Genomic DNA, 9,243 nt, shown 5'->3' on the forward strand with positions numbered 1-9,243 from the left:
TATGGCACTTTAGTCCTCCAGGACCCCGGAAGTGCCCCCTCAGTCAGCCGACGCGCGTCTCTATGGCACTTTAGTCCTCCAGAAACCCAGAAGTGCCCCCTCAGTCAGCCGACGCGCGTCTCTATGGCACTTTAGTCCTCCGTGAACCCGGAAGTGCCCCCTCAGTCAGCCGACGCGCGTCTCTATGGCAGTTTAGTCCTCCAGAAACCCGGAAGTGCCCCCTCAGTCAGCCGACGCGTGTCTCTATGGCACTTTAGTCCTCCAGAAACTCGGAAGTGCCCCCTCAGTCAGCCGGCACGCGTCTCTATGGCAGTTTAGTCCTCCAGGGGCCCCCTCAGGCAGCCGACGCGCGTCTCCGTGGTACTTTAGTCCTCCGGGAGCCCGGAAATGCCCATCAGTCTTCTGGGAATCCCATGATTCCAGCACTCTTCCCAGACCGCAAAGCGCGATGAACAGTTAACCACAAAAATATCCGAAGATCGCAAAAACAAAGCGACCCCTGCGGAACTCTCTTCTCCACAGCAACGACTGGACAGAAATCAACCCAAGGCGGTGAGAGAATCACCAGAGGCGAGTCCCAAAGGGACAGAAAAAGGGGTGGTGCTTCGCCTGCGGGGAACTTAAGGCAGGGGAAAAGCAGCTGCTGCTCCTGCGGCCGCCTTCGCGTCTCCTGGGGGTCGGCCCTGCCCCTTTCCCAGGGGATTGTGGGAAGGGCGGTGGGCGGGGCCCGAGGGCGGTGGGCGGGGCCCGGGGTACGTGAGCCCCCGCCCGGGCTCAGGAGCTCGTTCTGCTGCTGGGCCCCGGGGGGTCGGTGCTCTGCTGGGCCTTCGGTTGGCGGCAGCTCTGGGGCGGGCTCAGCTGTCTGGGGAGGCGCGTTTTGGCGTTTCGGGGGGCGGGGGTGAGAAGGGCTGAGCTGAGGCCTTCGGGAGCAGTAAACCTCCAGCCGCCTGTACGGCAGAAAGTTGGCTGGTCTGCTGCTTTTTTGTTTCCTTTTTCTCAGGTCAGTGACTTCGTGATGCGTGTTTGGGGGGTGCCCGGATGGTTTAACAGCGTGCTTTGCTTTGCTTTGTTCTAGGAGCACCGCGTTTTCCTAGAATTCCTGACTTCTTTGAAGATGGAACTGTGGGGTTTTCACCGGTTTTGCAGTAGGCTGTGTGAATTGCTGATATTGTTTCTCTTAATTGGGCTGACGACGAGATTATCTTGTAGGGGTTACGGCGAGCGTTTTGTATGCGGCTGCATATGGCACTAGCGTTTCTCAAGAAAGCAGCAGGGACGTAAGGCGTAGCGTCGCTCAGGGTGTGGCGTGGCTCGTCACCTTCCCCCATTGCCCGCGGAGTGCCACGGTGTCCCTCGCGTGTTTGCAGCTGGCAGCAAACTGGGTTCGTCAGTCTCTGTCGTGTCGGTTTTGCCTTTGGATCTGGGTGTCGACGGGGTCCGGTCTGTTCTAGTCTCTTGCAGTTGAGGCGAGCTGGACGGTGTGGAGGAGGAGCGCGGGACTGGTGATGTCGCGGAAACGCAATGGTAATTTTGTGTTTGTTGGTATCGTCGGTGCCATAAATAATTGTTGCGGCAGCCTCCGACTCTGGCATCGACGCGACGCAGGTGAGCGGATTGCCGTGGCACCTCTGAGGACGAGGGTGTTGTGGAAGAGGTTGACATCTACTGTCATGGCGGTCGCTGCTGGAGCTGTGCTTTCTCTTTGTTTTGCCGATGAAGAGGAACGTGGTGACTGCAGGAACGCCTCAGTTAGCTGTTTGTTGTGGGTTTTTTTCGTCAAGGATGAATTCAGGCCACTGGCCCTCCGAAAGCGAAGTAGAGGGACAGGCGCTGCAGGGGGCCAAGGTTGGCAGTTTCAGGGAGGAGTTTTCAAGTCAGGGCAGAGCAGAGGCGTATCCAGGAGCAGTGTCCTCTGCGCAGGTAAAGGGGGCGGGTTACTCTTCAGCACAAAGGTAGCGTGTGCTGGGCAGGGCAGTTCTGGCCCGCGTCTGTTGTGTTGTTTGTGTGGTGTGTTTTCTGTGTCTTAAACCTTCCTTGGGACTCAGTGTCCTCTTTCCACTTGAGGAGCGCGGTCTGTACTTCAGGCACCATCCCTAGAGCCTCGAATGCCTGTCCCCATTGGCATTGCCCCAGTCGGGGGCTGCTTTTCTTGCATCATAAGCTTAAAGCGTGGCTGGGTCTTTAGAAACTCGGAAGTTTCTGGACGGTCCTCATCTGCGGCGTTGTTCCTGGCTGCGGGAGCAGCCCTGTTCTCTAGCCACCCCTTTTCAGTGACTGCGACTTCTTCCCTGCATCCTTAAGTTCTTCGGTCTTGAAGACCGGCTTCCTGCGCATACACCTCCTCAGTCTGAGAGTCACTCGTTGTCCCGGGCCGTTGCGTTGTCGTCATTTCCTGGGCTTTCCCTCGAGCCTTCTCACGTCACCGCCATGGGCCCGCAGGTCTTCTTGCCTGACAATCCCTTACGTCGTCGGGGTGTCATCCTTCTTGCTGGGAGTTTTCTCTGATCCGCGAGGTGCGTTGTTTGTGGCGTTGTGTGTAGCGTTGGTCTGTGCTTGTGCGTGTTGGGCTCGAAGCTGCTCTGCCCGGTCGCGTAAAGTCAGGGGCAGGGGGAAGAGCAGCAGGACTCTATGGGTAATACGTTGACGTAACGAGACTGTTGAGGCCAAGGTGGCACAGTCAACTCCCATCAAGGAGCCACCAGCAGGTGGTGTGGGCAGCTCTTTAATTAAGGGGTTTTTTGGGATGAGCAGAGCTGTGTGGGAGGGGCTGTTCCGCAGTAGTGACGCAGACTGTGTCTCCGAGATGTTAAAGCCGCTTTGTGTGGGGTGTCATGTTTGTGTAGTTTGGATTCTTTTTGATGTCAGGCGGCAATTGTACTCCAGATGGTATTTCTAAGTCAAAAGACGACCTTTTCCGGGGGGGTGTGTGGGGTGTCACACTGGGTCCCCCCCAAAAATGCCTGAAAATTCATGGGGGGAATGTGTGTTTAAAAATAGAATAAAACCTGTCTATATGGGCGTGAGGCATTGAAATAAAGAAGATTTTCTCATCTTTACAGATATTGTAAAATATGAGTTTATGTGTATAAACTCGTTTTTGTTCTAGCTACTGAGATGTTAATTAGGGTGCTTTATGCAGGTTCAGGAAACACGTGACTTGTAATTCCATGCTTTTTTGTTGCTCTCTGTATTTTGGGACGCAAGTAGCGCTGTGGTGTAAAAAGTCAAAGCGAGATTATCAATATGACTTTAAATTGCCAGCAGTTTACAATAAATAACTTATTTCACAGGGGAAGATGTTTTTGAGGAAGTTTTCTCCTAGAATCTGGTTCTGTTTTGTTATTCGCTCCCATCCAGAAAGGGGTTCTGGCAGAAGGTCGTTAGTGCACACGCTCTCGCTAGAAATGAGGAACGACCCCGTAGTAACAGATTGTGTCTGGGTTTGCATTTTTTTTGTTTTGAAGGACACTCAAGTACATAAATTTTAATAATAATGTTACCATTGCATTGAATAAGCCACTTTCCCGTAGAGATAAGTCTGATGTTTATTTTTTTTCTGTCTCACCTCTCTCTAACTGCTCCCCTAGACACACCGTTGATGCAATGGGAGGAGCAGATGATGCTTTTTCTAGCAAGGGTCGCTCTCACTCTTCACTACTTGTTAGATGGTAAAATTAAAGCAAATAACAACACCTGCTGCCCCTTCAGCTGCTTTTATGCTTCTGGGGGGCGGCCCCACCCTTTACCCAGGGGATTGTGGGAAAGGTGGTGGGCGGGGCCCGGGGTACATGAGCCACAGCTTCGGGTCAGGAGCTCGTTCTGCTGCTGGTCTTCTCCGGGGTCAGAGCTCTGGAGCTCCTTCGGTGTTGTCTTGGAGCTCGTGTGGCCGTTCGGGAAGGCTTGTTTTGGCGTTTGAACTAGCGTAGGTGAGACATCAGAGGTGAGACTCCTCAATGGAAGGGTGGTTGCCACAGAAAGTGGAGTTGTATGTTATCTTTTTTCTTTTTTTTTCCCCCCCCATATCTTTAGTTTCGTAGGGAGCATTTAGTTTGTTTAAATGGTTTAATAGTATGCGTCTCTTCTTTTTTTTCTTGCTTATGGCAGGTGGTGTGTGTTTTACTATAACTTCTGACTTCACTGAAGATAAAATGTTGTATTTTTTTCCAATTTTGATGTATGCTACGTTAGTTGGTGTTTTTGTTAGTCTTAATCGGGTGCGTTATGAGATACTGGAGCAGGATTTAGGGTGAGTGTTTTGTAGGTATCTATATATTGAGTTTGTTTTGAGAAAGCAGCAGGGATGTAACAGCAGGGATGGCTCATCATTTCCCCCCAGAGCACACAGGGCATCACGGTGGCCCTGAAGCTCTTGCAGGAGGCTACCGGTAGGTTCTGTAACTGTTTTCCTGGCTTTCCGGGTCTGTAGCAGAGCCCGGAGTCTCTGTGAAGGCAGAAGACGGGAGGTGTCTGCCACACACAGGGCTCAGAAGAGCAGGTCCCGAGGAGCGGTTGGAAAATCAGGGGCAGGAGTTGTGGGGGGGCAGTGGGTCTCCTTCCCTGACGGCTCAGGAGAAGGGAGGGAGTCTCTAAAGTTTTGGCATTAGGGGATGGCTGGGCAAGGGAGGCGGGTTCATGTGTCTTTCTCAAACCAGTCTTGTAGTTGGGTTTGGTTGTCGATGGTGTCTGGTCTGCTCTAGGCTCTCGCATTTGAGGCAAGACAGATGGTATCGAGGAGGAGCACGGGACTGGTGGGTTGGCAGAAGCGCGGTGGTCATGTTGTGTTTCTTGGTATCTTAGGTGCTGTGAATAACCGTCGCTGCAGCATCCCACTCTAGAATCGGCGCGGGGCAGGCAATCAGACTGCGTCAGCGTTCAGGAGGCTTGAGGGGTTTTGTGGAGGAGGTCGGCATCTCCCCTCGGGGCGCTTATTGCTGGTGTTGGGGCTGCTCTTGCGATGACTTTTCCTTTTCCTTTTGCAGAGGAAGAGGAGTAAGCCGGTGACCGCAGGAACGTATCGGATGGTTGTGTCTTGTGGACTATGTCGAGGATGGAATCAGATGCTAGCCCTCCAAAAGCTAAGTTGAGAGACCAGCACCGGAGAGGGGCGGAGGCTGACAACTGTGTAATGGGGTCTTTGATGTTAGTGTAGGGGGGAGGGCTGTTCTGGGGCACAGTCTCCTTTGGGCAGGTAAATGACGTAGCTTACTGTCCGGTGTGATGTGAACGCAACCTGGGCAGGGCAGTTCCAGCCTGTGTGTGTTGTCGTGTCGTTCGTGTGGTCTGTGTTTTGCATCCTAGACCCTTTTTCTGGGTCTCGAGATCATCTTGAAGCTCCAGGAGCACGGAACGTGCATCGGGCGCCATCCTTATGGTGTCGAACGCCTGCACCCGTGGGCGTAGCACCAACCGTCTGCCTCTCTTCTTGCATTAGCATCTTAAAGCGTGCATCGGTCTTGCATCTTGGAGCTTTCCGGATGGCCCACTTCAGCGACTGGGGCTTCTTCCCTGTGTCGTTACGCTCTTAGGTCTTGAAGCTGGGCTTCCTACGCGTCCATCTTGTCAGGCTCGACAGTCCCTCCTCAGGAACTGTGAAGTTCTACACTTGGTTTCAGGGGGTTCTGTGGAGCCTCTTCACATCGTCGCCATCACAGTGCCGCAGGTCGTCTTGCCCGACGGTGACTTTGGTCCCGGTGTCATTCCTCTTGCTGAGAGTTTTCTCTCATCCTTGAGGCGCGTCGTTTGTCGTGTTCTGTGTGGCGTCAGTCTGTGTGTGTCTGGCTCGGGGCTGCCCTGCCCAGGTGCGTAGCGTCCAGGGTAGGCAGAATCACGACGGCAGTCTGTAGTGAATATGAGGATCTGTCTAGACCCGGGCACAGGTTGCTCAGTCGTCTCGACTTGATTAGCTCTCGAGAGGCTGCGTGGACGGGTGTTTCATTAGTGGGCGCTGGCACAAGCGCAGCCAAGTTGGAGAGGGTGTTCGTGGCCAGTGAAGGGGACAGTATCTCAAAGATGGTAAGCCTGCGTTGTGTGGGGTGTAACGTTTGCAGGCGTCTCTTCTCTGGATGACAGGCTGTAGTTGGACTTATGTGAACAGGGTTCTTCAGTAGAAACAAGACCTTTGGAGTTAAGCTACTGCTCCGCATTGGGTAATGTTTGATGTTGTGTTGCTTTTTTTTCAGGTGCAGAGAGATGAGGTGGCCGGGGATACGCAGGGGAGCTGACGGGAGCGCAGGACGAAGGTGGCTGAGCCCGAGGTATTAAAGGGAAGATGTGACCGGTGGCTCCATGAATACATTTGGTCATTTCTTCTTTTTTTCGTGTGAATGTGAGGTTACGTAGCCATGTGTGGAAGTGCTGGTCTGAGGTACAACAGAACCGGTGTTGTTTGCAGTCACGTCACTTTGCAGGTAAGTCTCTTCCAATGAACTGAACTCTCTGAAGGTAATGACGTATTTTTCAGGTAGTATCTGCCTTCAGAGCGCCAAGAACTTATATTTACACTTAATGCGAAGGGATGCCGTGCAGAGAGGCTCTTGCTTATACTTATTCCTATAACAGCACAGCGCAGCTGACTTTTATATATGCCCCGTCGGAGGGTCGGAAGCAGAAAAGCGTAGAGGGGTTGCACCCATGGTGAAGAGTAGACGGGACCGGTGACCCGAATCTGACTGATGGGGTATCGCATCCCATCCTCATCACCCTCAGTATAAAAGCGGGGGGATCGAAGGGGTCGGTACCTGTCGTCTGGCCTTTGAGGACTCCTCTGTCTGGTCATTGTCCTTTGACGCCGATCCGTGCATTTATGCAACCAGGTCCGGAATCTGGTTCCAGTCTGTCGCCGAGTCTGGTCCCGGACTTTACCCGTGCCAGCGGGTGAGGCGATGGTCATCTTGGGAGCTCCATGCCGGGTTGTGTGTATATATTTTCTCTCTGCTACTGTTTTCCTGTTATTCTTGTCTTTCCTCGGTACTACTTTTCTGTTTATATTTCGTTAGAGTTCAGTTTCTCTTTCAGTTCCTAAGTCTCCCTCACATTGTTTTCTCCCTCAGGAGAGAAGTTAAAAGAGAGCATCTGTCGTTTCATTTAATGCCCAGCCTAAGCCATGACAGCAATGACAGAAGGGGCACCGGAGCGGACTCGGCTGAGGAGAGCGGCGGTCGGAAGGGTTGGTTCTTTCTCAGCCGCTGTATTACAGGCGGCGCACAAGCCTCTGCTTGCGCTCTGTCCGTCCTTCCTATCCAGAACGTGGTTCTGGCAGAAGTCGGGTAATACGTGTCGTCTTGCTAGAAGTGACATATGACCCCCCCCAGCATTGTGGGTTTTCTTTCACAAGGAAACTAAAGGACATCGAGTCTTGATTAAAAACGTGGTTATCGGGCCTAATGGTCTACTTGCCTATGGAGGTTAGGATGATGTCTTTCTCTTTATGTCTACGCCCTGCAGAAGTTTAAGTTTACGTACCTACCGGGCCCCGTTGCTGACACAATTGACGTAGTTGTAATAAAAGAGCACGTATTGTCCGTTCCTCTAAGGGTCGCTTTCTCCGTTTTGGTGTTTTGCACGCTGGACTTCTCAGGCCTGTGAGGAAAGGAGCAGCTGCTCCTCTGGCAGGCTCTGTGCCTCCTGGAGGTCAGCCGGGCCCCTTTCCCAGGGGATGGTGGGAAGGGGGGTGGGCAGGGCCCGGGGTATATAACCCACAGCCTCTGCTGGGGCAGCTCATTCTGCTGCCAGGCGTCTCCAGGGTCAGAGCTCTGCCTGTCCTTCAGTCGATTGCAGCTTCGGAGGCGGCTCAGCTCCTGGGGTGGAGACGTTATCCCATTTAGAGAACCGCAGGTAGGAAGCTGGAGGTGGCAAGACCTTGGGGACCAGGTGAGGTTTGGCAGCACGTACAGTAGAGAGCGGCCTCATGCGCCGCTTCTCTTCCGTGTGGTTTTTCAGGTGAGTCGCGTGGTAATGAGCATTCGGGGGGGGTGAGATGGTTTAAGGGTATGGTTTTCTCTCTTCCAGGCATGGCGCGTTATCCTGGAATCCCTGGCTGTATTGAAGACGGAACTTTCTTGTTTGTGGTTTTTTTTTTTCCCACTAGCTTTGCTGTATCTCAGATAAGATGCCAATAGAATCTGTCTCAATCGGGCAGGTGATGAGATCACTTTGCAGGGACCAGGTGAGCACCTTGTCTGCAGCCGTAGATGGAGTTTTCGCATTTCTCAGGAAAGCAGCAGGGCCATAAGGTGTAACGCGTTTCAGGATGTGGGGCGCCTCGTCTCCTTCCCCCACTGTGCTCAGGGTTTCGCCGTGTCCCTGGAGCCTTTGCGGCTTGCGGCAGGCCCCTGGTGTAGGTCGGGTCAGGGCTTCGGTGACTCTGTGGGTCTGCAGCAGAGCCCGGAGTCCGTGGGAAGACAGAAGATGGGAGGTGGTGGCGGACGCAGGGAGAGGCTGGGAAGAGTGGCTCTTGAGAAGCGTCCAACGCCCGGTGTTTGGGCTGGCAAATAAAGGGTGGGAGCTGTGGGGAAGAAGTGGGGCTCCTTCCCTGGCAGCTCAGGGAGAAGAGAAGGGGTTTCTAAAGCTTTGCCACTGGGGGAGGGCTAGGAAAGGGAGCCGGGTTCATGAGTCGTCCTTGGACAGGTTTTGCAGATGGGTTCGGGTGTCGTCGGAGCCTGGTGTGTTCTAGGCTCTCGCACTTGAGGCAAGCCAGATAGTATCGAGGAGGAGCACGGGACTGGTGGGTTGGCAGTAGCGCGGTGGTAATGCTGTGTTTCTTGGTATCTTAGGTGCCGTGAATAACTGTTGCCGCAGCGTCAGATGCTGGAATTGGTGCTGAGCGGGCGAGCAGAATGCCTCGGCGTTCATGAGGCTGAGGGTGTTGTGGAAGAGGTTGGCATCTCCTCTCAGGATGCTTATTGCTGGTGCTGTGGCTGCTTTTGGGATAACTTTTTTTTTCTTTTCCTTTTGCAGAGGAAGAGGAGGAAGCTGGTGACCACAGGAACGTACTGGATGGCTGTTTTCTGTGGACTGCCTCAAGGATGGATTTGGATCCCTGGCCCTCCAAAAGCTAAGTTGAGAGACTGGCGCTCGAGAGGGGACGAGGTTGAGAATTGCAAAAAGGTGTCTTTGAAGTTGGCGTAGGGGAGAGGTTTGTCCTGGAGCGCAGTCTCCTTTAGGCACGTAAGGGACGCGGCTTACTGTTCGGCATTCCCGGGCAGGGCGGTTCCAGCCTGTGTGTGTTGTCGTGTCTTTCGTGTG

This window comes from Larus michahellis, unplaced genomic scaffold (genome assembly GCF_964199755.1).
Source record: "Larus michahellis unplaced genomic scaffold, bLarMic1.1 SCAFFOLD_66, whole genome shotgun sequence".
Classification (NCBI taxonomy): Eukaryota; Metazoa; Chordata; class Aves; order Charadriiformes; family Laridae; genus Larus; species Larus michahellis.